This window comes from Peromyscus californicus, unplaced genomic scaffold, assembly GCF_007827085.1.
Source record: "Peromyscus californicus insignis strain IS unplaced genomic scaffold, ASM782708v3 Scaffold_8__1_contigs__length_139910024, whole genome shotgun sequence".
NCBI classification, from domain to species: Eukaryota; Metazoa; Chordata; class Mammalia; order Rodentia; family Cricetidae; genus Peromyscus; species Peromyscus californicus.
This window is the reverse complement of record NW_026294606.1, coordinates 87,552,138-87,580,134: the sequence shown is the minus strand read 5'-3', so window position 1 is coordinate 87,580,134 and position 27,997 is coordinate 87,552,138. Positions and strand designations below refer to the sequence as shown.

The window sequence follows — 27,997 nt, the reverse complement described above, 5'->3', positions numbered from 1 at the left end:
TAACACCTCACTAAGGGAGAGAGGTAACACATAACTGGTTAGGAGAACTTGCTGCTAATTTTGTTTTGTTTTTTTCTAGACAGGGTTTCTCTGTGAACCAGCCCTAGCTGTCCTAGAACTCACTTTGTAGACCAGGCTGGCCTCGAACTCACAGAGACATGCCTGCCTCTGCCTCCTGAATGCTAGCATTAAAGTCATACACCACCATGCTCAGCTGTTTTTGTTTTTGTTTAATTTAATGTGCATGAGTCTTTTGCCTGCATGTATGCACCACATGTGTGCCTGGTACCCTCAGAAGGCAAAAGAGGGCATCAGATCCCCTGGAACAGGTGGTTATGAGTTGCCATGTGGGTGCTGGAAATCAAACCTCAGTCCTTTGAGAGAGAGCCCCCAATGCTCTTAACTGCTGAGCCACCTCTCCACCCCAGACTGCTGCCCTTGCAGAAAATCAAAGTTCAGTTCCCAATACCCCATATATCAGGCAGCTCACAACCACCAGTGCCTGTAACCAGCTCCAGGGGATCTAACAACCTCTTGTGACTTATGTAGACACCAGGCATGCAAGGACTGCACACACATACATACAGGCATACAGGCACTCACACATAAAAGAAAGCTTTTTTTTTTTTTTTTAAGAGCTAAAGGAAGCCAGGTGATGGTGGCACATGCCTTTTAATCCCAGCACTAGGAAGGCAGAGGGAGGACTACCTCTGTGAGTTCGAGGCCATCCTGGTCTATAGCTCAAGCTCCATGCTCATTTTATCATTTTTTTTGTAAGCTGTAGTCACTTTCTGCCAAATGTAAGATCAAAGAAAGATGAGTGTACAGTAAAGATCAGCAGTGTCTCCCACTCCCTGGATACAGCATGACTCATACTGAACAAAGACCAAGTTCTGTGACATGGGAGCTGGCAAAAACAGCTGAGTCAGCTTCCAGCCCTGTCATTCAAGTACCTCTTCTCTTACAAAGATGCTCCAGAGTAGAGAAACTGGGGTTGGACATAAGTGTAATGATGCCACAATTTTGGATTCTGAATACAAAAGCAGATCAACCATCCTTTTTCTGAGGTTCAAGTATCTACGGACGCGACGCTCACAGATGAACACTCCCAGGACACAAAAACTAAGAAAAGTAACCAAGAGAACAAAAGACAACCGAGGATGCTTAGTTTGCATCTTCTTCAAGCTCTCAATGAGATTATACCATTGCTTCTGATTCTGCACAGAAATGAGACGTACCAACACAGTATCTCTAAGCTCAACACAAAATTAAGGGACCTGAGCCTGTTAAATAGAAAAGCTACCCCAAACATAAGAAACATGAAAAGGAAGGTTTGTTTCTCTGCTGAGGCTGCCAGATAGGGACACCTGTTCTGTCAACTTCCCACAAGCCACATTTTAATGCTGAAATATTTCTAAGTAAACCAAGAGAGGTCTAGGGGCTTATAAAACTGATTTTTATAGAAAAGGCTAGCCTCTCAGACTCATACAATAAAGCCAGCAATGACACAAGGCTTCTAAAACCTGAAACAATAGATGCTGTAAATAGACATTCCAGGTCCAGTTAACAGCTGTGTTTTGCATATCTTTAAATATTTACCAAGGTGACATATTTATCGGTATTCACAAAGAGCATGTAAGCCCTGTTGTCTGATGTCTGAGGATACTAGCATATCATGCAGAACCAAGCACAGTAGTACATACTTGTACTCCCAGCACTTGAAAGGCAGAAGTAGGAACACTGTGAGTTTAAGGCCAACAGGGGGTACATTGCTACAAGCTATCTCAAAAGGAAGTAGAGAGCCAGAACATCAAAGTGAGAAAGACATTAAATAAAGTAAAAGACACAGAACAGCAATTATTACCAGGAGACAAAGGGTACTGTGAGGCAGTACTGGGCCCAGAAGTCACAAGCAAACAGAGCTAAGTAAGCATGAGTTCAGGAAGACTCACAGACAGTTGAGACCTGAAGTCAGTAAGTGCTGGCCAAGAAACAGGAGAAGAAAAAAGGCCTAGAAAACCACAGCCTTCACTAAGAAAGAGAATGATCAAATGAGATCTTACATTTAAGAAAAACCAGCTTGGTAATCATTTGGACCAGTATCAAGGACAGTTGAGATGGGGAGGGGGGTGTCAGGCATGTGCCTGCACTCTCAGATGCACGAGGCAAGGGAATGAGAATGCCAAATTTGGAGGTCAACCTGGTTCTGCATCAAGAGCTCTACACTAGCTTGAGATACATAAGGAGATCCTGTCAAAAAGGGAGGGATGGAGGGGGAAGATAGCCAGCCAGCCAGATATATTGGGGGGGGGGGGGTGAATAAATGAAAGAACAGGGGGGTGGGGTGTTCAGGAAGACTCAAGAGACCACAGCAAACTGACAATCATGTATTTACTTGCAGAGAAAGCCAATCTACTTTCCAGAGGGGGATGGAGGAAGGAGCTATGGTGATTTAAAAGAAAATAGTCCCCAAAGGGAGTGGCACTATTAGAAGCTGTGACCTTTGTTGGAGTAGGTGTGGTCTTGTTGGAGAAAGCGTATCACTGTGGAGGTGGGTTTTGAGGTCTCATATATGCCCAAGCCACGCCCAGTGAGACAGTCCACTTCCTGTTGCCTACAAGTCAAGATGTAAGACACTAGGCAACTTCTTTAGCACCATGTATGCTAAAGCATGCTGCCTTGCTTCCCACCATGACAATGATGGGACTACTAAACTTCTGAACTGTAAGCTATCACAATTAAATGTTTTTCCTTTACAAGAGTTGCTGTAGTCATGGTGTCTCTTCACAACAGAAACCCTAAACTAAGACAAGACCTCGGGGCTAGATTTCCTCAAGCCCTAGACCCTGATTTCACTGGTGACATCCACCACAAACACAGGAAGCAAACAGCACAGTTCAGAATGTAAAGCATAATAAACATCACAGAGGCAATAATAGGGTGCAGCCAGGGAGATCTTTCCACCCAATGGGTAGCCATCTGTTATGATCTTCTCTCCCATCCATACAAGTGAACAACAGAAGGAAAAAGAAAAACCCTCAAGATCAGAACATGAGTTTAGGGAAAAAAAGGTTTTATGCCAGCAGACCCCCAGAAGACAAACAGATACTGGGCAACTCCAACAATCCAACCACATAAAGCCTCTACTCTCACCAACTTCCTTCAAGTGCAAGGCGGCAGGACCATTAGAACAAGGCACAGGCAATGTTTCTCCCATGATTAGGTTACACAGAACAGCCAATTGGCTGCAATGTCACTCCCAGGACTGCATTATGTGATTTAAGACTCACTGTTCACAAACAGAACAAAAGATTTTGCTGCAGGCTTGGAAGTAAACTGCCAGGTTGCAAGCATACTAGTGGCAAGAAGGACAGAAGGCATATAAAGAATCAAAAGAGGCCAGGCGGTGGTGGTGCACACCTTTAATCCCAGCAGAGGCAGGTGGATCTGAGGCCAGCCTGGTCTACAGAGTGAGTTCCAGGACAGACTCCAAAGCTACACAGAGAAACCCTGTCTCGAAAATGAGAGAGAGAGAGAGAGAGAGAGAGAGAGAGAGAGAGAGAGAGAGAGAGAGAGAGAGAGAGAAGAGGAGAGGGGAGAGAGAAAGAGAGAAAGACAGAGAGAAAGAAAGAAAGAAAGAAAGAAAGAAAGAAAGAAAGAAAGAAAGAAAGAAAGAAAGAATAAAATCAAGAGTTACCCATAGGAACAACCAGTAAGAAAAAAACAGGGATGTCAATCTTACAACCAGAAGATAAATTATGCCAGCAACCTGAGGGAGCATCAGTATAGCCCACTCCTCATGTAAGCCTCTGGGTTGTGACCTGGCCAGACCTAGGCAGAGTGCCTAGAGAGTAAGGATGCACCCAGACTCTCACCCACACAACTGTGTGTTCTTTCAAACTACTGCATTTATGATTCACCACACAGCAGCTAAAAACAAACACACCCCCACACAACACATCCAAAGAAGTTTTGGCACTCTTTCCTGCTGCCGCCTTCCATACACAAATGACACTAGGAGAGAGGGCCAAAGGGGCACCAACCTTCCAGGCATTAGTCCAAGGGGAAAACATAAGAACGAAGTTACGTGCTTCACAACATACTGCTAGTAGTATACATTCTATCAATGAAGTTGAGTCCAATTTCTTTATAAATTACTTCATAGCTTCCAACAATTACTATAGTCCAAGAGCTTTTTTTATTTTTTAAATAAATTTAACACAATTCTGATCTACAAATTAAAATATGCAGCCGGGCAGTGATGGCACACTCCTTTAATCCAGCACTCAGGAGGCAGAAGAAAGTGTACCCCTGTGAGTTTGAGGCTAGCCTGGTCTACAAAGTTAGTTCCAGGACAGACAGAGCTACACAGAGAAACCCTGTCTGGGAAAAAAAAAACACACACACAAACCCCACAAATTAACATATACCACCAGCTTTAACTTCCAAGCAATACATAATGGCCCGAAACACATCAACTAAAATTCAAAATATTCTTAAAATTCAAAGTAGGGCAAGATGGCTGAGCAAGTAAAAAGTGCTTGACCACATGAGTTCAATCTCAAGAGAATTGACTCCCCAAAATTGTCCCCTGACCACCATACGTGCACACACGTACACACAAAATCATACACAATAATAATAATAAAAATAAAATCTTTGGGTAAAACACATATGGTGATCTCTTAAAGTTAACCTTCAAACAAGAATTCATGCAGATGAACTCAATTCTTGCTAATTTCCTCTCTTCTTTCTTTCTTTCTTTTTTTTTTTTCTTTTTTTTTTTTTTTTGGTTTTTCGAGACAGGGTTTCTCTGTGTAGCTTTGCGCCTTTCCTGGGACTCACTTGGTAGCCCAGGCTGGCCTCGAACTCACAGAGATCCGCCTGGCTCTGCCTCCCAAGTGCTGGGATTAAAGGCGTGCGCCACCACCGCCCGGCCCCTCTCTTCTTTCTTGAATGGACACTGGACATGTGTATGTACAAGGTTGTCCCTGCCTTCTCTTCCAATCCTGGGTAGTATAGAGATGAATGGGTTAGAGTAGGAAATTTCACAACTGAGGATGAATTTTAACATGTTACTCATAAAGTCATTTTTCAACAGACTCTCCTGACTGCTTTCTCTGCAAGATGATCTTACACAACAGAGAAAACCTACAAAATTCTTGAATGGCCACTGGAGCTAGAGAGACAGACTAACACCCAGGTCAAAAGAAAGCCACAAGCATTCAACTGGAGGACAAAAGCTGATAGATAACACTTAGGTAAAGAGAGGAGGAAAAAAAAATCACACCTTTCGGGGCTGGAGAGATGGCTCAGAGGTTAAGAGCACTGACTGCTCTTCCAGAGGTCCTGAGTTCAATTCCCAGCAACCACATGGTGGCTCACAACCATCTGTAACGAGATCTGGTGCCCTCTTCTGGCCTGCAGGCACACATGCTGTATACATAATAAATAAATCTTTAAAAAAAAAAAAAAAAAAAAAAATCACACCTTTCTAATTAAACAGGTTCTGATGTCCTTGTGACCAAAGAGGGGTCAGAAAAGGGGATAACTAGTACCTCACATTCCTTCAAACCCTGACACTGCAGTGGACTCCAAGAGCTCAATTTTAAAAATGCATAACCGAGCACTGAATTAGCAGTCACTAACACACTAGACTGGTTTCTAGAGCAACCAAAAAGAAAATATAAAGCGCACAGCTTTACATAAATTGTTCTCTAGTACAATAAAATATTGAAGTCAGGCAAAGGATTTTGATAAAGAACCAGGCAGACAATATCTATAACACTAATGCTAATTATTTATTCACTATCCATACAAAACTGAATTTACCTTCAATTCTAGAATAAGTCATTATTCACAACAGAAACATGAAAATTATTATTAGCAATAAACACTTCTATCTAGAAAAATTTAGAAGCCAGGCTCGGCAACACACCCATCATATCTCAACACTTGGGAGGTGGAGGTAGAAGGACCAAGAGTTCAAAGCCAGTTTCCATGACATAGAGACTCTAAGGGCAGCCAGGGCTACATGAGACTTTGAGTTTTTTGTTTTTTTGTTTTTGTTTTTAAAGCAGGGCATGGAGTCCTACCCTGGGCTTTAATAAATCCCAGCACTAAAGAAACAGAGGCAGGTGGATGGATCTGGGAGTTTGAGGCCAATCTGGTCGACATAGCCAGTTCCAGGATAGCCAGTTAGTTACATTATTAGACCCTGTCTCAAGAACAAAAAATAAATAGAAAAAAAAAAAAAAAGAAAGAAATCCAACTCAGGTACATCAATTAATCACACAAATATATGTAACAAAGAGCTGGCAAGATGGCTTAGCAAGTAAGGACATCTGTCCCCAAGCCTCATGTCAATCCTCAGAGGACACATTGTGAAAGAAGAGAACTCTCCCAAGTTGTCCTCTGACCTCCATACACAGGCTTTGACTTATGCATACCCATATCCCTATATTCATAAGTCTCTTTTTCTGTCAATAAAAATGTTCAAAAAAATTAAATCAAAATACTTTTATCTTCAACATCCCTAAATTCTTGCCATGGCCTTAACAATTCACAAGCAAGATGGTCATTCTCCTTACAGATAGAAATCAGAACTCTTACTAGAAGAATGTTAATATTTCATAGGATTCTTTGGTTTTAGGCTATTTATAGAACAGAAAAGTGATTGCTATGTAACAAGGTAATTCACATGCCAACAGGAAAAAGAAATACAAACCAAAACCTGGCCACATCAGGAAAGGCAACTGAACCAGACAGGCAAATCCAACCACCACACCTGCCTCCAACCAGTTGGGGCAGGCAGGTTGCAACACTCTCCTGACTCAGCTAGGCGTGGCTCCCCAACCCAGCAGTTACAAAAGCACAAACAAAAGCCTTTAGGGATAGGTCTCCCTAAAAGGTCTTTCAACCTGACCAACTGTTGTTTGGTTCCTAAGTTAAGAGGCCCTACCTAGCATCATATTCCTATCACTGCCCACATGGCAAGCCACCAGCCAATGTTCAGGCTATAAAGGCCACAATCAGTACCAGTACTTACTCCACCAAAACACAAAGCTGCCATTCTCTGCCCAATCCATTGGGACTTCTGGAAACTCAGAGAAGACTATCCAAGAACCACTTTTCCCTTCCATGTGACCTTGGGCCTACATGTGACCTTGAGCCAAAGTATGTTCACTGGTAGTAAAGCTAACTGAACTCAAGAGGGGTCCCATCAACACTCATGCAATGCTTTTATGATCACTTGTTCTTTTTCAAGTACTATTCTGCACAGTGGCAAACTAATTTCATAATAAATGTGATTAACATCAACTGTTTAACCAGAAACTTGTCAGCATTTTCTAGACAAAGACAGAAAAACTGCTATGAAATCCAAATACCCAACACCCAACCTTGCAAAACCTTTCACTTTCAGGAAAGTTACCAGTTAGTCACATATTTCAAACACCAAAATGTTACTGCTTTTGACCCAAGGTGAATTCAAGACAAGCAGAACACAGAAAAGACACAGAGTCTTTAAAGTTGGATATGATCAGGATGTATCACATACATTAAACTGTCAAAGAATACATATTCTTTTCTTTTTTTAAAGACAGGGTCTCTCTATGTAGCCCTAACTGTCCTGGAACTCTCTCTATGTAGACCAGATTGATCTCAAATTCAAGAGATCTGCTTGTCTCTGCCTCCGGAATGCTGGGATTGAAGGCATGTACCACTACACACAGCTTAAATATTCTTTTTTCTTTTTCTTTCTCTTTCTTTTTTTTTTTTTTTAAAGAATCCTGGGTCTGGCAGGACAGCTCAGCAAAGGACCTAAGTTTGTTTCCCAGCATCCACATAAGACATCTCAAAACTGCCTATAACTAGTTCCAGGTGTTCTGACATCTTCTGTCTTTAGAGAATAACTGCACACATGTGGCAAACAATCATAAACATACACCTTTTAAAAATAAAAAATACACCGGGAGGGGGGAGGGTTTGAGGGGGGACGGGAGCACACGCCTTTGATCCCAGCACTTGGGAAGCAGAGCCAGGAGGATCTCCTGTGAGTTTGAGGCCAGCCTGATCTACAGCCTGATCCAGGACAGGAACCAAAACTACCCAGAGAAACCCTGTCTTGAAAAATAAATAAATAAATAAATAAATAAATAAATAAATAAATAAATAAATAAATAAATAAATAAATAAATAAATAAATAAATAAATAAATAAGCCGGGGTGGTAGTGGTGCATGCCTTTAATCCCAGCAACTCAGGAGGCAAAGGCAGGCAGATTTCTGTGAGTTCAAGGCTAGCCTGGTCTACAAAGTGAGTCCTAGGACAGCCAGAGCTGTAACATAGAGAAACCCTGTCTCAAAAAAACAAAAACAAACAAAAGAATTCAAATAACATTTTTAAAGAAATCCTAATTGGCTAGGGATGGCTTTTTTAAGAGCACTTAAAGAACTACTGTACCAGTGCTCAAAACCCAGTTCTTCAAAGTAACAAGCCAAAAGTCCTGCCAACACCTGTAATTCAAGGTCCAAAGGGTATATGATGCCTTCTGGCCTATATACACACACACAGGAGCATACATCTGCACACATATATGCACATACACTCAGGGGAGGGAGAGGATCAGGTAGATCAATCAGAAAGGTAGGTTAAATTAAAAAAAAAAAAAAAGTCCTCATACACTGTCGGCCATTAAGCATGAGCCAGTACATTCTTGTCCCAAAGTAAATTTGTAAAGTCACAACTTTAAATATTTATAATCCTTGGCCCAGCAATTCTAGGAATGTAACTAATAAAGATAACCCCTTAGACAAATACATGAATATACAGAGTATTACTGTTACAGTAAAGCACTGGAAACAAGTCCATCAACAACAGACACATTAAGCCAAATGGTAGCACACACTCATGTTACAGTAGAGTAGGCTCCCTATTAACATAGACTAAAATCCAAGACCAGGTTTTAAGAAGCAGTTACTGAACATCTGCCACCTGTGCCAACAATGTCAACATACATATATGGCACTGCATGCAAAAAAGAAAAAAAAAGTTCCATTCCTCTATAACTATAGCAAACCTAAAAAAAATATATATATATATGAATATGAAAACCAGAAGTAAATCCCTTAGGATTTACAGTAAGTAGGATTTTTGCTTTTAGTTATTGTATTTTGTGGTACTGGGAACTGAATCTAGAATCTTGAATATGCCACACAAGTACTCTATATCACTAGGCTTAACATGTTTTTAACCCAGTCTGGAATTCCCTATAGTGCCTAGAGGTGCTCTTGCTATCCTCTAATCCGTCTCCAAGTAACAACAGGAGCTGAGGTGTAGCAGTCATCCTCTTGGCTTCAAAATTATACTGGCACTCATCTCACAATATTACAAAACATGTAACAAACATTTATAAGCATGTACGGACTAGAATACATGATGTAACTTGCTGAAATACATGAAGCTTGAAGAGGAGTGGGGGTATCAGGTAGAAGCTTATTCCATGAGCAAACATCTACAAAAAAGGTGTATAGAAAACAGTATAAGTCAGGGTATGGTAGTGCATGTCTTTGATATTACCACCTGGGAGGCAGAAGTAGGTGGATCACTTTGAGTTCAAGGCAATCCTGATCCACATACCAAATTCCAGGCCAGTCAGTGCTACACAGTGAGACTCTGTGTCAAAGGAAAAAGAAAGAAAGAGATGAGGGAAGGGGAAGATGTAAGAAGGGTAGAGAAACAAACAGGAGAGGGCTAGGGTTGTAATGCAATGGTTGAGTGCTTACCTAGCATATGCAAGGCCCCAGGTTTCAATTCCCAGTACTATAAAAAGGAAGAAAAATGAAAAGAAAAAGAGAAGAAATCATCTTTAGTCTCACCATGGTCTTCTCTAACATGAACTTTTAACTAAGGAACCAACATGAAGTATAAAAGTACCTCAAAGCATTTCTCCAATATTTGTATTACTAAAATTCTAAAATAAATGTGTGTGAAGAACATGTCAGACCTGCAACTTGACTCAAGTATTTGCACTGTGCTCTGTCTATCTTGTTACACCATTATGTGGCTGCCATCAAAACCTCACATTTCAGAGCCAGAGAGATGGCTCAGCAAGCAAAAGCAACTGCAGCTAAGTCTAACAACCTAAAGTCTATCATCAGCATCTACAAGGTGCAAACTAGCTTCTGAAAGTTGTCCTCTGAATTCCATATATACAAGTGCGCAACACTAAATGTCATTTTTTTTTTTGGTGCCTTCCTGGAGCTCGCTCTGTAGACCAGGCTGGCCTCGAACTCACAGAGATCTATCTGTCTGCCTCTGCCTCACGAGTGCTGGGATTAAAGGCGTGCACCACCGCCGTCCAGCCTAATAAATGTAATTTTTAAAGTTGTTTAAAAAAAAAAAAAACTTTCTAAAATGACAACAATTAGCTGGGTTTTAGTGGCACTTGCCTTTAATCAAAGCACTCAGGAGGCAGAGGCAGGAGGATCTCTGTGAGTTCAAGGCTAGCCTGGTCTACAGAGCTAGTTCCAGGATAGCCAGGGCTGTTACACAAAGAAACCTTGTCTGGGGGGAGGGGGGGCACGCAAATAGTAACAATAAATATTAGACACAATGACCAAGGTATAGTGGCACATACCTATAAACCTAGCACTGGGGGGGGGGGGGGTTTGCAGTGTGCAGAAGGATCCCAATTCAGTCCAATTAGAAAACCATTAGGAAAGAAAGAAGTGGGGGACAACTCTCTTCTTTAGAAGGTCAAGAATGAGGGGGCAGAAGTGGGAGAGGGAGGGAAGGAAGCTGAACAGGGCATATAGGCACCTCTTAGTGACCCCAGAATTTGGGAGATTCAAGGCCAACCTCTACTGCATATTAAGTTCCAAATTAGACTGGGCTACAAAAAAAAAAAAAAAAAAAAAAGGCAGGAACACACCAACAGCTACTGGACTTGAGAACCAGCAGCACTGGCAGGTCCTTCAGGGATAGCCAGAGCAGACCACAGAAACATCTGGTTTGGGCTTGAGGGCTGTGTGGGTGACAGGTTTCACTTTGTAATCAGAATGGCCTGGAACTTGCTATGAATACTGGGCTGGTCTCCAACTCTCAATCTTCCTGCCTCTGCCTCCCTAAAACTGGGACTACAGGGCCATCACCTCCTATGGTCTTCAAGATCCAGATTCAACCAAGATCTGAGAAACAGGAAGGAAATGTACATATAAACTACAATCCTAGCATACACACTGAATGTAATGATGGTAAGTAATGACAGATGAAAACTAGAAGGTAACTAAAACCACACTGTTGGAGACCATTTTTCTTTTACAATCCCAAAAGAACGGACGGGACAGATGGACGAAGAGAAGGAAGGAAGGAAGGAAGGAAGGAAGGAAGGAAGGAAGGAAGGAAGGACGGACGTATGACATCCTGTAGCTGGAGAGCTTCTCTCCAGTTCCCACCAAGCCCCCGAAGTCCCACAACCCACGTATAAAATATATCCACAGCAACATCCTATTCCAAAGAAAGGAAATCTCAACTTTGCTAATGACCCTGAACCCTGAAGTTTCAATATCACAGTTGGATATTCTCCCCCAGCCCATCTGGGTTAGCCCCAAAATCCCAGAAGGAAAATCACACAAAAAGCAACCTGAGTGTCCCCAAAAAACAACCTGAATGTCCTACTCACAAAAAGAGGGTACAAAGGTGTCCCCTTATGGCCACGAACAGTATGAAACTGCTCTTCACACTCTCCTTCCAACTATCCCTGGTAGAAAGCAGCCGTCACCCTAGTGGCATCACTTACAACTGCAATCTCTCCCTGTGGCAGTCACATTAAACCCTCTCATAAATAATTCTCTGAGCTTATTACCATAACTCTACTGTCAAAGAAGCATATCTCAATAATATGAGACATTGCTTGGGGTTTTTTGTTTTTAACAGAAAGGGTCTCAGTTGAGTATGATAGATGATAGCTATAATGTCAGCAATTGGAGAAACTCAGGACTGGAGCAAGTTTGAAGACAGCCTGGGATGTTGGGTCAGTTCACAAGGCCAGCCTAAGCTTTGAAGTGACACTCTGTCTCCCCCCAAAAAAGGGGGGGTTGGAGAGATGTCTCAGCGGTTAAGAGCTCTGGCTGCTCTTCCAGAGGTTCTGGGTTTAATTCCCAGTAACTACATGGTGGCTCACAACCATCTATAATGGGATCCAATGCCCTCCACTGGCAAGTGGAGGAACGTGCAGACAGGACACTCATACATACATACATAAATAAATCTACCAAAAACAAAACAAAAAAACAAAAAACCACCCCAAGAACTGGGAGTGTAGCTCAGCAGAAGAGTTCCTACCTAGCATGCATAAAACCCTAGATTCAATCCCCAGCACTGCCTAAAACCAGGCATACTGATATACTCCTGCAATTCACTTGAAAAAATCAGAAATTCAGCCGGGCGGTGGTGGCTCACGCCTTTAATCCCAGCACTTGAGAGGCAGGGGCAGGCAGATCTCTGTGAGTTCCAGGCCAGCCTGGTCTACAAAGCGAGTTCCAGGAAAGGCACAAAACTACACAGAGAAACTCTGTCTCGGAAAAAAAAAAAAAAAAAAGAAAGAAAGAAAGAGAGAGAGAGAGAGAGAGAGAGAGAGAGAGAGAGAGAGAGAGAGAGAGAGAGAGAAAGAGAAAAAAAGAAAAAAAATCAGAAATTCAATGTCACCACCAGCTACATAGGGAGACTGAGGCCAGTCTAAGATACATTAAGACCCTGTCTCAAAAATGTAACCAATTAAAAATAAAGGAGCCAGAGAGATGGCTCAGCAGTTAAGAGTGCTTGTTGCTTTTGCAGAGGACCTGGGTTCAGTTACCTGTGCCCACACAGTGGTTCATAATTACCTGCTCCAGGGAATCTGACATCTGACTTCCTTGGGCACCAGGTACACATGCGATGTACACAGATAAATTTAGGCAAAACACTTATTCTCATAAAATACATAAATCTAAAAATAACTAACATGCTCAAACTATTCAAATAAATAAATTCAAATAAACAAAAATCAAAACAAAACAAACCAGAGTCTTACTCTGTAGCCCAGGCTGGTCTAGAATTCCCAATTGTCCTAACTCAGTCCTCTAAGCACTGGGATTAGAGGTATGTGCCATCAAGCCTAGCACTCAAAAGAATGAAACCTTGCCGGGCGGTGGTAGCGCACGCCTTTAATCCCAGCACTCGGGAGGCAGAGCCAGGCGGATCTCTGTGAGTTCGAGGTCAGCCTGGGCTACCAAGTGAGTTCCAGGAGAGGCGCAAAGCTACACAGAGAGACCCTGTCTCGAAAAACCAAAAAAAAAAAAAAAAAAAAAAAAAAGAATGAAACCTTAAAGCAGGGCAGTGGTGGCTCACCCCTTTAATCCCAGCACTTGGGATGGAGAGGCAGGCTGATCTCTGTGAGTTCCAGGCCATCCTTGTCTACAGAGTTCCAGGACAGGTTCCAAAGCTACACAGAGAAACTCTGTCTCAAGGGGAAAAAAAAGAAAAGAAATGGGAATTAGTATCAGGTTAGCCACATTAGTACATGTCTATGGCTAAGAAGTTTACGGTCTCCCTGAGCATTTTAGTAGTTAAGACCCTAATTCAAAATAAAAGGCTCAGTACTAAAGCATAAACCCATAGAAGAGACAGAAAGTAGGGAGGAAGAAGAGATTAACACCAGTATCAACTATTCATAGTGACAGACTGTCTTTGAGTCATAAGCTAGGCCTGAGTCAAATTGTGAATTTGTAACCTGATTCTCATCTGATGATTTTCTCCATTTCTTTTTTGTTAAACATATGGGGGGTGGGTGTCAGTGACAATATTCACATCTGGCTGTCAGAGGACAACATGCAGCAGTCAGTTCTCTCCTTCAACCCTGTGGCTCTCAAAGATTGTACTCAGGTCATCTTGATGGTAAGTAAGTGCCCCTACTCACTGAGCCATCTAGCTCATGTTCTATCACCTCTACATCTCATTAAGTGACAGCTGCATTCACAGAAGTACAAGCGAACTTAGCCACTAATGACAAGTATCTACATAGGAAGTCTAAAAACTATCCTATTCATAAAGAACATGAGTTCCAGTTCGAGCTCTCCAGCTCCTCACTAGAAAACCTCTGCACCTGTTTCTTTTATTTGTTGGGGGGCACTTGGGGAATGTATTGTTGTCTTACCCCAAACTCTTGGCATCCCCTCCTAGAAGCCTCAGCCTCCCCAAGTACTGAAATTGCATAAACCATTATGCCTAGTTTGGACAAGTCACTTTTAATGTAAATGTGAGCTGGAAGCAACACCCACATGATAGGCTACACACAAAGGAAATATATTACCAATAAATTATTCCATTTGCAACAAATCTCACCACTCCCATTTCACACCCACAACCTAATTCTAGTTTCCCCCAGGAAGAGGTTCCATTTTCAAAAGTAAAGCTTGGTATCACAATATTAAATATATAATTCCCTGAACCTATTATTTAAGAATGTCCCATAATATTTTAGATCTTTGACAACTCTAGCCTCAGAGTCTGAGGATGGAAGTAGGTTTCCTTTCATCTTAGCAGACCAGGGAGAACTGCCTTCAGCTCCAGCTGCAAAAACTTCAAAACCAAACAGCTTTGATAAGCCCACTTGTGTCTTAAAGCATTTTTTAATTTCACTCACTGAAAACATAGCCCTCAAAAGCATTCCTGTGCAAAAAAAAAAAAAAAAAAATGAGCCAGCTTGCTTGGGCAAAAAAAGAAAAAAGGCCAAGCAGGACAGCTGACCCCAGGGCCCTTCCTCTCCATTCTCACTGTAGCAGAACTCCAGGGAAACCACCACCTACTCCACTAAAAGGAGTTTTTAAAATCCAATCCAGTCTAGTGTGTAAGGCAGCAATGCTGGATTAGCAACTGTGGTGGGGAAATAACCAGCATAGTCTCTCTGAAAAAAGTAAAATGGATGGTTGTTGACAAAGGGAAACAGTTCTGAGAAGACTTTAAAGAGCCAAGGGTATCCTACAGCCTCTTCAAGCAATGTCAAACTGCCACATTTACAATAATGTCCATGTAAGTATTGCATGGAATATTCCAGAAAAAAACTCTTAAGTTTTAAAATGTTTAAACTTTAAATGGCTCAGTAGTTAACGCTTGCTGCTCTTGCAGAGGACCTGGGCTTGGTTTTCAGCACCCACAAGGGGCTCACAACTACTCCTAACTCCAGTATCATGCCCTTTTCTAACCTCCTTGAACACCAGGTGCATACATGGTGCACATTCATACATGCAGGAAAAGCATTCATACACATAAGGAAAAATAAATGTCTTTTTTATTTTTTAAATAAAATGTATACTGCTAGCCAGGCATAGTTGCACACACCTTAATCCCAGCACGCCAGAGGCAGAAGAAGCAGACAGAGCTCTGTGAGTTCCAGGCCAGCCAGAGCTACATAGTGAAGCCTTGTCACTAAATAAATAAATAAATTTCGAAAGGTAGGATGAAAATTTATACTGCTATTTCTGCCTGTCTGCCCACCTAGGAATTGAATCATCCTGGGTCCATCAGTCACTTAAGTGTCAACACCACAGAGCTTTGTTTCAAAACTCTTATTTGGCTGGGTGTGGACATGGCATATGTCTTTGATTCCAGCACTCGCAGAGAAAGGTGGATACCTATGGGTTTGAGAACAGCCTGTTCTACATAGCAGGTTCCAGGCCAGCTAAGGCTACATAGTAAGAAGAGACAAATAACCAGTCGGGTGTGGTAGTGGTACATGGCTTTAATCCCAGCACTCAGAGACAGAGCCAGGCGGATCTCTGTGAGTTCAAGGCCAACCTGGTCTACAAAGTGAATCCCAGGGCACCCAGGACTGTTACACAGAGAAAGAAAACATGTCTTGAAAAACAAAACAAACAAAAACGAAAACCCACAATGGATGCCCAATCACCCAAAAGTGACTCTAGCCATCCAGACATACCAGAAAGCCACAAAGTGCCGCCTTTCAGTGAAAAGAGAAATCAGAAAGCACAAAGCAAATATAGGGCTCAGTACTATCTAATGTTTCAATACTGTGCAGTTTCAGGTGGGTCATCTCCTTCCCTGTCCTTCTGTTCTCCTTTATTTCCTCACCTGTAATTATGCTAAGCAAGACTCAGAGCCCTGACAGAAACAGAACTGCTATGAGAGCCACCCACCAAACCACCTGAATGCAGGTGACAGCAGACCAAAGTTCACAATCAGGATAAGAACTGCATCCTACTGACTTAAGATAACAAGAATGCCCACTATATGCAAGGCATGGTGGTGCACACCTTTAATCCCAGCACTTGGGAGGCAGAGGCAGATGGATTTGAGTTCAAGGATAGCTTGGTCAGTTCCAGGACAACCAGGACTGTTACACAGAGAAACCCTGTCAAACACACACACACACACACACACACACACACACACACACACAACTGTTCACTCTTAATTTTTTTTTTTTGGTTTTTCGAGACAGGGTTTCTCTGTGTAGCTTTGCGCCTTTCCTGGAACTCACTTGGTGGCCCAGGCTGGCCTCGAACTCACAGAGATCCGCTTGGCTCTGCCTCCCGAGTGCTGGGAGTAAAGACTTGCTCCACCACCGGCCCAGCTTCACTCTTAAATTTAGTCTGGATTAAATAGATTAAATGTTTTTTACATAAAATATTATGTCCTGTTAGGTATTATCGTTTTCTCTGACTTATATAAACCTTTTGAAGTAGACCTTTCAAGACCAATCCTTTTCAAGCGAATATTAACTATCTATGTTCTAACATGAATAGAAGAAACTACAGGAGGCAGAAAACAAAACCAAACTCAAGGTTAATTTACCTATATCTGAACACATGGATCTCTACTCTTCCTTTATAGGACCTTGGGCATCTGTAACTACCAAAAGTCTCTAACTCCCTCTCTACTGTCTTAGCTTACATTTTGTACTGACTTATAAAATTCTTTGAGGGCAAATACCAAAAGTATCTAACTCCCTTCCTATTGTCTTAGACATAAATAAGAGCTGCTAATATTAAAACTTCTGCTAAAATACGTGAGGTCCAAACTGCCCCCTTCGAGGCTCTCTGACCTCCACCTGTCACTTTCTGAACAATCTGTTTCCTCTTCTGAACTGAGCGGCCCACTTCTCCCTCCAGAATGTAAACCCCAGGAGACCAGAGCTATCCAAGCCAAATGCCAAGAGCATCATGTGGTAGGCACAAAACAAATACCATCTAGATCCTGCTCTTTCTCTTTAGTTTATGTTGAATAAGAAATTAAGGTTACTCATCAGCTGTAGAAGAGTAACATGGAGTATTCAGCTAGGTCCAATCACAAGTGTCAGTAAAAGGCTCACACAAACCTGATGACCTTAGTTGATTCCCTAAAGCCTACAGTAGGAGGAGAGTGTTGTGGGATATTTGTACACTAGCGGGACAGAGAAAGACTCAACACAGGAGAGAACTCCCAAAAGTTGTACTCTGACCTCACCACACAGTGGCACACAACGCACCTCACACATATACATATCATATACACATAATAATAAAGTAAAAAGGGACAGCGATGAGTGCTACAGATGTGTTACTGCCATCTTTTAGGATGGAGAACAGTAAACCATCTGCAGAAATGAATATATTTTAAGGAGACATTTTCATTATCAGACTATTAAACAATGGACCCTATGGTGATGTAAATGAGAAATGTCTTTCACAGGCTCATGAACTTGAACACTCGGTTCTCGGTTGGTCATGCCGTTTAGGGGTTATGGAGCCTTTAGGAGGTTTAACTTGCTGGAGGAAGTTTGTCACTAGAGATAGACTTTAAGTCTATAACCTCTCCCATCCCACTTCCTGTTTGTTTTTCTCTCACTTCTTAATGCATGTGAACAATGCCTCTGCTTCCTGATCCTGTCATCATGTCATGCCTTAGCTGCCATTATGGACTCTCTACCTTTCTGAAAAGGTAAGCTAAAGTAAGCCTTTTCTTCCTTAAGAAAGGTAAATCTCAGCCGGGCTGTGGTGGCGCACGCCTTTAATCCCAGCACTCGGGAGGCAGAGCCAGGCGGAACTCTGTGAGTTCGAGGCCAGCCTGGACTACCAAGTGAGTCCCAGGAAAGGCGCAAAGCTACACAGAGAAACCCTGTCTCGAAAAACCAAAAAAAAAAAAAAAAAAGAAAGGTAAATCTCACTGGCCGGTGGTGGCACATGCCTTTAATACCAGCACTCATGAGGCAGAGCCAGGCGGATCTCTGTGAGTTTGAGGCCACCCTGGTCTACAGAGGGAGATCCAGGACAGGCACCATAAACTACACAGAGAAACCCTGCCTTGAAAAACCAAAAAAAACCATACTGTTCTTCCAGAAGACCTGAACTCACATACATCACATACACATAATTAAAACTTAGTGACTCAGAACCACCAAAAACAAACAAAAAGCACATCATTAGCACATTTAATAAGCTCTGGAGGGCATAAAGCAGAGGCAGGCAGATCTGTGAGTTCAAGGCCAGCCTGGTCTACATAGCAAATTCCAAGCCAGTCAGACTCTGTCTCAAACCACTCTCTCCACCACAAAAAAAGACTGGAGGCAAGAGAGTACAAAAAAAATCTAACGAAGAGACTCACAAAGGCTAAAACCTTAAAGTCAATATCAACCTTGAGGTCATGGAATAATAACAAAGCATGTTGATCTGAAAGTTCAAGTTTCTTCTATGTAACCAATCAGAAAGGTGCTTTTCCTGCTCTGTATATCCTTTAACTAGTCAGCCATTTTAGTAACTTCTTAAACATTAAGAGCACTGACTGTTCTTCCAAAGTTTCTGAGTTCAATTCCCAGTATCCACATGGTGGCTCACAAGTATCTACAACTAGTTCCATGGGATCTGATTAACTACCCTCTTCTGGTATGCAAGTATATATGCAGATAGAACACCCATATACATAAATAAATCATACATACATACATATATACTATATACATATATATGTATGAGTGTTTTGCCGCATGTAAGTCTGTGCATGAAGCATGTGCCTGGTGCCTAGACACATGGAGAGACAAAAGAGGGCATCAGATCCCCTGGAACTGGAGTTATAGACATTTGTGGAACACTTTGTTGGTGCTGGGAATCAAACATGGGTCCTCTGCAAGAACAGCTTGTGTTCTTACCCTCAGTGCTAATTTTTTCAGTTAATTCTTTCAAAAGTGTTGCTTTGGGGTTTTATAGGTCTTTTATTTTCTGTTCTGCAGGATGTAAAAACCACATTTAGAAACATGGTCAAGTAAGCTGGGGGTGTAACTCAGTGGAAGAGCACTTGCATAGCATGCACAAGGCCTTAGGCTACTCAGGAAGGCATCGGAAAACTATTTTTATCAATTTATTTTTTTGTGTATGAGTGGCTTGCCTGCATGTATCAATCAATGTGCACCACTTGTGTGCCTGGTACCTTCCAAGGTAAGAAGAGGGCATCCAATCTCCTAGAACTGGAGTTATGGATGTTTGTAAGCCACCATGTGGATGTTGAGAAAGGAAAGCAGGTCCTTTGTAAGAGCAGCCAATGCTCTTAACTACTGGACCATCTCTCCAGCCCTGATATTATTAATAAACTGTTAAGAATAAGAAATAAAGTTCTTGGTCTGGAGAGATGGTTCTGCAGTTAAGAGCACACTGGCTGTTCTTCCAGAGGTCCTGAGTTCAATTCCCAGCAACCACATGGTGGCTCACAACCATCTGTAATGAGATCTGGCGCCCTCTTCTGGTGTTCATAAAGACAGGTCACTCATCTACAGATTGAGTTTCAGGACAGCCAGGGATGTCACACACAGAAACCTTGTCTCCAAAAACCAAATAAATAAATAAAGAGCCAACTTTTTCTAATTATAAAACAGATGCACATGATTGCTTTACAAATGGAAAAAGCGTGTCCACAGATTTTCAAGATAATAATTTACCACAATGATGCCAGGACAAGACTAGAAGCTTAAGGCTTGGCCTTAGGCAGCCAGTAAAGGCAATGCCTTTAAAATAGCACCTGTCCCCAACCAGCTCCTTCTTCAACAGCACCACAGCCTGGGGCTTCGAAGAGAAGGAAAGGAGTAGTCACTAAAGCACCCTTGATTGTCCACAAGATTTTCGGCCTCTGAACAATCTCATAGATTTGTGTTCATAATAAAAATCCACTTAATTCTTTACTCACAGAACCAGCTATAGAACTATAGTATTTCTCAAATCTAGAATTGTATCTAAATGGTTCAAACCAGTCAACTGACTGTTCCCTCCTGCTACACCACCCAAACAAACCCAGCCCACTTAACCAAAACGAAGAACTCAAGACTCCATCTCCCAAACATAATTTTCTTTTCAAAGGCAAACTTCTTCCCTGGTGTCTTAGTACATATCTGTAATTAGCATTCAGAAGGCTGAGGCAAGACAATCACAAGTTTTGAGATCAGCCTAATTACACAAAAACAGAGATCTTAAGAAATAAAAATAAAAAGTTTGCTGTTGGGCAGTGGTAGCACACGCCTTTAATTCCAGCATGTGGCAGGCGGAGGTTGGTGGATCTGAGTTCAAGGACAGCCTAGTCTACAGAGTAAATTCCAGGATAGCCAGGGATACACAAAGAAACCCCATCTCAAAAAATAATGGATGGATGGATAACTAAATAACTAACTGAATAAGTGAAATAAGTAAATAAGCAAATAAAAGCCATTTGCCAATTATATAAACATGCTCCTACCACAGTGCTCAGAGGAACCAATGCCTACAGCGTGGTAAACAGGTGCTGTACCATAGAGCTACATCCCAACCACCAGGTTCCTGTTTTAAAATTTAGAAAGTATAAGACTATTAGCCTAAGGCCGGAACTATGGCTCAGCAGTTAAGAGCACTTGCTGCTCTTACAGAGGACTCAAGTTCAATTCCCAGCACCCATATGGTGGCTTACAACTGTACATAACTTTAGTTCTAGAAGATATGACACCTTCTTCTGACCTCCACAGGCCCTAGGCATGGCAGGAAGTGCACTAACATACATGCAGATGAAATATGCATATAAAGAAAATAAAAACAGATCATTTAGCTGGGCAGTGGTGGTGCAAGCCTTTGGCCCCAGCGCACTCAGGAAGAAGAGGTAGGTGGATCTCTGTGAGTTCAAAGACAGCCAGAGCTACACAGAGAAACCCTGTCTTTAAAAAAAAAAAAAAAATCATTTAATTATACATGTGTGTCTACACACACACACACACACACACACACACACACACACACAATACATACATACAGACTGACTTAAGGCTGTCTGTACATGGCAGAGTACACTGTAATTCAAACAGTCCAGAACTAGATGGTCAGGAGCTAGGGGCCACCCTGAACTACATGAGACCTTGTCTCAAAAACCAAGAGAAAACCTAGGCCTACAAGGGAAAACAAAAACATGCAACTCCACTTTGGTATATTTCCCTCCAAAAAGGTTTGGGAAAGAGAGGTGTTTACTTGCTTGTTCTGAAATAGGACTCCACTATGCAGCTTTGGGCAGCCTGGAACTCTGTAGACCAGGCTGGCCTGGAACTCAAGAGATTTCCCTGCTGGTATTAAAGACCCAAACAGCTTATCTCATAAAATGTTTAAGTTTTCATAGGACCCTACTATAACAGTAAACCATTGTTTATGTCACCTTTAAGGAGAAGGTGCTCACCGGAGATAAAACACTTCTTCCCCGTGAGCAGCAACAGTAAACTTCATACACACAGCCTCTACTAAACCACAACACTGGGACCTTAAAAGGAAAGGTGTGGAAATCAGAGTAGAAACTGCTTGTAGACTTTTCCTTTGTCCTGAAAGAAAGTCCTACTAAAATTTCTTTCACAGAAAGCAATTTTCTTACCACAAAAAAATAACCCCTATCTTTCTCTTATTCTGTATCAATTGCGAAAGCTGTGTCCCGCCATCTTCAGCTAAACTACAAAGGCAAATGTGTAATAAAGACTAATGGAGAAGCAGGACATAATATTTCTAGCCAGTCAATTCCCTCAATCAAAATTATTCATATACTTCCAAATACAGGCTTTAAACCAGTGCTTCTCAATCTTCCTAATAATGCTCTGACCCTTTATACAGTTCCTCATGTTGCAGTGACCCCCAACCGTGAAGTTATTTTCATTGCTACTTCATAACTGTAATTTTGCTACTATTATGAATCATAATGTAAATATCTGTGTTTTCCGATTATCTTAGGCAACCCCAGTGAGAGAGTCGTTGGACCCCCAAAGGGGTCTCTACCCACAGAACTGATGCTTTAAACAATTCCAAAAATACTTGTTAAACCAATTCTATGACTCTCCTGTAACACCCAGGGCTGGGCCAATGTTACCAATGAGATCATCCTTATCTTCATTAAAGCATACAACATCATCTTTGGAGCAAGGAAAAAGACAGGGGGAACACATCAAAGCAAGTATTAGATAGTTGACAATTTTTTTTTTTTTTTTTTTTGGTTTTTCGAGACAGGGTTTCTCTGTGTAGCTTTGCGCCTTTCCTGGGACTCACTTGGTAGTCCAGGCTGGCCTTGAACTCACAGAGATCCGCCTGGCTCTGCCTCCCGAGTGCTGGGATTAAAGGCGTGCGCCACCACCGCCCGGCCGACAAATTTTATTCAAGTTCTTTGTGGCTGTAACGAAGTAGGGAGACACTTTCCTTGATTAAGTTTCAGTAACAACCAGGCCTAGTTATCTCACTACTTGGATGGTTGAGACAGAAGGAACCATGATTCAAGGATCCTTGTCTTCCACACTAATAAATAAATATAATTTTAAAAATGAAAAAATAAAGGACAGTCCTCAGTACATAATCAGTTCAAAATCAGCCTGGGCTATACAAGATCCTGTCTAGCCGGGTGGTGGTAGTGGCGGCGGCGGCGGCGGCGCATGACTTTAATCCCAGTACTTGGGAGGCAGAAGCAGGCAGATCTCTGTGAGTTCCAGGACAACAGCCAGAGCTACACAGAGAAACCCTGTCTCAAGGGGAAAAAAAAGGGGGGGGGGGGCTAGAATGGGAGGACCTAGGAATATAGTTAAATCAGGAAACTGCTTCCACAGCTTGCGAGCAGCCCTGGGCTCAACTTCCAGCAGAATAAACAGGGTGTGGCAGTATATTCCAGTTGCCCTAGTACTCTAGAAGCAGAAGATCAGAAATTCAAGGTCATTCTCTACTACACGGGGATATATATGAAACCCTGTCTTAAGAGGGAGGGAGGGTCGGGTGGTGGTGGTGCACTGCCTTTACTCCCAGCACTCGGGAGGTAGAGGCAGGCGGATCTCTGTGAGTTCGAGGCCTGGGCTACAGATGAGTTCCAGGACGGGCTCCAAAGCTACACAGAGAAACCCTGTCTCAAAAAAAAAAAAGAGGGAGGAAGGGAGGAAAGGAGGAGAGGAAAGGGGAGGAGAGCAGAGGAAGGAATTGTATTGAGAGGAAGTAATACTGAACTAAAACCCAGTTTTAGGAGGGAGGAGTATGAAAAGCTAGAATGGGCACTCAGCAGACAAGCATATGAGTATGTCAAAGCCCAAGAATGAGGAATGAGATCTGATCTAGAAATCAAAAGGCCATGGTAGCCATTCTTTTAAGAGTGACAGGACCAAGAATCTTAGCAGAAGCTTGTCGTAAAATCAAAGTTAGGTTGTATTTTCTTTGTTGCTGCTGTTGTTTTGGGGGTGGGGTTTTAAAGGTTTGAGTTTTGGGGGTTTGTTTGTTTGTGGAAATGTGCCATTGGATGCATGCAAAAGTCAAAGGACAACTAGAGGGAATCAGTTCTCTCCACCATGTAGGATCTGGGGATCAAAGTTAGGTCATCAGACTTGGCAGCAAGCACTTTACCAGATGAGCCATCTCACCAGCCCTAGTTTTGGTTTTCTGAGACAAAATCCTGAGTAGCTCAGGCTACTTGCTATGTAGCCAACCATGACCTTGAATTCTGACCCTACCAAAGTACTGGGATTATAAGCATACACCAGCTCACAATAACCATTTTGATGCTTATCATAAAACAGTTATCTGTAGTTCTGTCATATTTATATAATTTATTTTTATTTTATGTTCACTAGTGTTTTTGCCTTCGTGTACGTCTGTGTGAGGGTGTCAGAAGTCCTGCAACTGGAGTCACTGACAGGTGTGAGCTGCCATGTGGGTGCTGGAAACCAAACCAGCTCAGCAGTTAAGAGCACAGGCTGCTCTTCCAGGATCCGGGTTCGATCCCCAGCACCCACATGGCAGCTCACACCTGTCTATGACTCCAGCTCCAGGGGATCTGACACCCTCACACAGACATACATGAAGGCAGAAACACCAATGCATATAAATAAATATATATATGTAAAATAAATTTACGAGATAAAATTCTCTGTCTCTGTCCTCCGTCTCTGTTTGAGGGGCTGGATACATAGCTCAACTGGTAGAGCTCTTGCCTGGTATTCAGGAAGTCCTGTGTGATAGCACATGCCTGCACTATCCTAGCATTGGGAGGTGGTGAAGAGGAGGAGTCAGAATTCCAAGGTTATCTTCTGCTACATAAGGAGTTCAAGGACAACATGGAATACTTGAAACTGCCAAAAAAAATGTGTTTGTGTTTAAAAATTAATTACAATGAAAATTGGACAGGATATTTAAATGATAATTTTCAAAGTACAGAACAAAAACAGAAATTTAAATACAAAGCTGAATTCAAGTCTAGCTTAAGAGATACCACAAATATCCATCAAACAAGCAAGCCACTTAAAAATAAAAATATCTATAGGAATTAATGAAGTAGTCATTAAAGCGGATCATTTCCTAAGCCTAAAAAGGCTTTCCATGCCAATTATCCAACTGCCTGAGTTCCGGAGCCGAGGACTGACACCCTCTTTCATATAGCTTTAAGACAAAACTGAGAAAGCTGAATTGGACAGAAATTCCATTTGAAATTCAAATGAGAACACATACTGAAAACATTTCAAGACAATAACTCCTAGTTACTTGAGTTCATTCGATTTTTGTTTAAAGTTATCACAAGGGCCATGCTCAGTCTCAGAGCACTGCCTAAACAGCAGTAATAAACTGTCACAGCATGCGGTCAGACATGCAATGCATCATCATTTTCACCTATTAACTAGCAAATATCTTGCTATTAAGAGAAGCTCATCCATTACACTTACCATTTGAGGGATGAAGGGACTTACACGGGGTAATGGACAGATCAAAACACTTATTTTGGCAACAAATGCAGATTATTCTCTGAACCAGCATTTACTGATGCTTTCTAATTATGTTATTTAATTGATGATGGGCTCACTGCCAATATGCAAAATAACCCTCCTCTTATATTTGATGAACATAATTTTACTATGTCAAACCCACTTAGGTATCCAAGGCACACACACAAAGCTTCTAGAAAAATATTCTTAAATACAAACAGCATAGGTTCTTTAACTCTATTTGTAGAAAATTCTTCTTGTCACTGAATCAACACTGTAATTATAGCTAACATGACAGCCACTAGTCATCAGTAGCCATCTGGTTTAGTGAGATGAAAGGCTCTGATAGCGCAGCATGATTAACATGGCTAGTCTAGAGAAAAGCCTCTAACAGAAAAATGCAAGTTGGAAGGCTGGTAGAAAGTTAGAACTGTAAACGAGGAATTCAAAACTAGGTGACACTTATAGAGAACTTCTGGTAAATTGTGTTGTACGTTGTTTACCACAGGAAGAAGAAAAAAGGAGGAAAATAAAAATAAACACTCCTGAAAGAATCAAGCTGAGGTCAAATTTAGCAGTATCTTTTGGGTTGCTTTTCAAGGAACGCAAGAGGCAAGCACAAAGAAGAGAAAAATGTCATAGCAACTTGGCCTTTGTTCCCTCCCATGCCATTCCATTCAGGATGGCCAGCCTATCACATGAGATCCTGCTCTTAAGCGTGAAACTACGGAGAGGAGAACAACAGCTGAATGAAGTGTGGGGGAGGAAGCATCAGCTATATCGAGATCCAATTCAGGGTCACAATCAAAGGGAAGCAAGGCACTTTTCCGTTTAAGTATAGCTGCAAAGTGACATCAGAGTATCTGTGCAATCATTTCCAAAGACACAGACAGAACTCTAGGTCTTCAGGGCAGCCAATGTTCAAGAAAAGAAGGTCTCAAGGCAACAAATAACATTCTTGGAGACCGCCATGGAACTATGCAAGTTATACCACTGATTGGGTATCTCACACACATAACCCAGTAACTTTCGATAGCTTTTCGACAACCCATATCACCTACACGTTTTGCTGAGTAAGTCTCCTCATCCCCTGAAGACCCAATAGCCTAAGTAAGTTTTTACGTTCAACAATTGTGCCCCTTTATTCAGTTGAATGGAGTATTAGGGACAGTGTCCAAAGGACCACAAAAAACTCACCAAATAAGCACAAAACCTGATTTTTCTATCGGTAAATTTATAAAACTACACAGTTCTCTCAAGTGGATGTAAAACTTCCATGACTGCAGAAACTACTATGAAACATGAGCACTAGACCCATGTAACCAGGAGATTTCAGAACATACAGCCTTACTGAGGACCAGCTTAACCTTCACAAGACTTCCAAAATCCCTGTAAGCGGTTATGCTAGACTAGCTTTCCAGAAACACAACAAAAACAGAAAACCCTACTGGAGCACCAGGACAAGATAAGGCCTCAAGAAAAAAATTAAGACTCCACACCGGGCCACATACATCCGAACTGAACCGCACATCCGTCTGTGAGGGGGTTGGATCCATGTGGCAAGGCCAACCCTGCACACACGTACACACGTACACACACACACACACACACACACACACACACACACAGCGCTACCGCCTTGCCAGAGGATGATGAAATGAGGAACGGAAATTAACATTTCAAGCAACGTCTCACATTGTTCCTTGAGGCCAAGGGCTGCTTCTGCAGCCGTCGCCTACATCGCTTTCCTCCCACTCGCCCCCAGTCTCGCCTTCCCCTCCCCCAGACGCCCCCCGCCGCCCCGCATTCCTGCCCCCACTCGGGCCTGCGCGCCTCCGCACCCCGCAGCTCCAGGTCCTCGGCTCGCCCGCCCCCTCCGGCTCGGCTCGCAGCCCGAGGGCCGCCTGCTCCCATTTCAAAACACGATAATAATAGGGACGCTGGGAATAACAACTACCACCAGCCCAGCGACGGGGCCCCTCCCGAGGGTCAGAGGTCGGCGCCCCACATCACTGCAGACCCCAGGGACCTCCGGAAGCCCTCCGTCGAGCTCACAGAGTCCCAAGACCCACTGGCCCACCGTCGCCCCTCCACCGAGGCCCGCCCTCGATCCTCACAGCCACCCCGGCCCGCCCCGGAGCCCTCCCTCAGCCCCTCACTGCCGCCCGACCCCTGGGACGCCCCGAGGCTCGCCTCGGAGCCCGCCCTCAGCCCCTCATGGCCGCTCGCAAGGAACCCCGCGGCCCACCAACCAGCCTCTCGCGGCGCCCGGCCCGCCCCGGGGCACCCGCGGCGTCGGGCAGCGGAGGAGGGCCTGCAGGCCGCAAAGGCCGCGGGAACGCCCGGCGCCCGCCTCGACCACCACCCCCAGGTCCTCGGCGCCTCTCACCCGGCTCCGAGGGCGACGCGGCTCCGCGGCGGAACGGCGGCGGGGCGCGGACGCTGCCCATGCAGTCCGCGGCCGCGTTTCCCGGGCCGCGCGGCCCGGGCGGGAAGGCGGCGGCGGCGGCGGAGCGCGGGCTGTGTGCTGCGGCGAGTGCGGGGCCGGCGGGATGCAAGCCCGCCCAAGGCGCGCAGAAGCTCACGCGGGACGGCGGTGCTCACGCGGGCGCTACTGTGGGGGCGTCTGGCCGCGGACTCCGCCGCGGCGCCTCCCCGGCTGGGGCCCTCGGTCCATAGCGCTCTATCGCGGGCGGCCTCTGGCTCCAGGACCCAGCGGTGGCTGCGGCGGGCGCCGGCCGCATGAGAGGCTCCCGCCCAT

General features: G+C 43.3%; 1 protein-coding gene across 6 annotated transcripts in view; it reads right to left on the bottom strand.

The window, feature by feature from the left end:
* Positions 1-27,997, bottom strand: part of Ankrd11 (ankyrin repeat domain containing 11) — a 184,948-nt gene extending 156,951 nt beyond the window's left edge. For 2 of the 6 annotated variants that reach the window (XM_052726991.1, XM_052726993.1), the window contains exon 1: positions 27,626-27,997. The gene's annotated coding sequence lies outside the window, so the exon portion shown is untranslated. Of the gene's footprint in view, positions 1-13,388; positions 13,504-27,625 lie in introns of those variants that run through there. The other 4 variants (XM_052726988.1, XM_052726987.1, XM_052726990.1 and 1 more) reach the window with 2 other exon arrangements.